This window comes from Lampetra fluviatilis, chromosome 35 (assembly GCF_964198595.1).
Source record: "Lampetra fluviatilis chromosome 35, kcLamFluv1.1, whole genome shotgun sequence".
Classification (NCBI taxonomy): Eukaryota; Metazoa; Chordata; class Hyperoartia; order Petromyzontiformes; family Petromyzontidae; genus Lampetra; species Lampetra fluviatilis.
The window spans coordinates 6439890-6440840 of record NC_136309.1 but is presented as its reverse complement, the minus strand read 5'-3'; the positions used below and the strand labels follow the sequence as shown (position 1 = coordinate 6440840).

At 56.9% G+C, this 951-nt stretch overlaps 1 protein-coding gene across 1 annotated transcript in view; it reads right to left on the bottom strand.

Annotated features, from left to right (window-relative positions):
* The window catches only part of LOC144944661 (RNA binding protein fox-1 homolog 1-like), a 26529-nt gene extending 25791 nt beyond the window's left edge, over window positions 1–738 (bottom strand). The window contains exon 1 of the mRNA XM_078873018.1: window positions 659–738. The gene's annotated coding sequence lies outside the window, so the exon portion shown is untranslated. The remainder of the gene's footprint in view (window positions 1–658) is intronic.
* Between the last annotated feature and the right edge of the window lie 213 nt (window positions 739–951).

Here is a 951-nt window from a genome sequence, read left to right as displayed (position 1 = left end):
CACACACACGTGTACACACACATGCACACGTGTACACACATAGACGTGTACACACGCGTGTACACACACACCGCTTGTACACACGCGTGTGCACACACACGCGTGTACACACACACACGCGTGTACACACACACACGCGTGTACACACACACGTGTACACACACACACGCGTGTACACACACGTGTACACACACACACGCTTGTACACACACACACGTGTACACACACGTGTACACACACACACACACGCGTGTACACACACACACACACGTGTACACACACACGTGTACACACACACACGTGTACACACACACGTGTACACACACACACACGCGTGTACACACACACGTGTACACACACACGTGTACACACACACACGCGTGTACACACACACACGTGTACACACACACGTGTACACACACACACGCGTGTACACACACACACGTGTACACACACACGTGTACACACACCCACGTGTACACACACACACATACACACGTGTACACACACACACGTGTACACACACACACACGTGTACACACACACACGTGTACACACACCCACGTGTACACACACACACATACACACGTGTACACACACACACACGTGTACACACACACACGTGTACACACACACACGTGTACACACACACACGCACCGTTGTGTGCCGTGCTCCGCGCACCGCGTGGCCCCGAGGTGGCCGCCGGAGTGAGGCTCCCACAGCCGTCGCGTCTCTCTCTCCCGTCTCTCCCGTCTCTCCCGTCTCTCTGTGCCGCTCTCCGTCTCTCCGCCTCACCCCCCCCCCTGCCCGCACCCCACTCCCTCTCTCTCTTCTCCTCTCTCCACCGTCCCTACCCCTCTCCCTACCGCTCGGCTTCTCTTCCCCCCCGTCTCCTGTCCCCCCGTGTCCTTCCCTCCGAGCTCTGCCTCTCTTTCTCTCCTATATCCCCA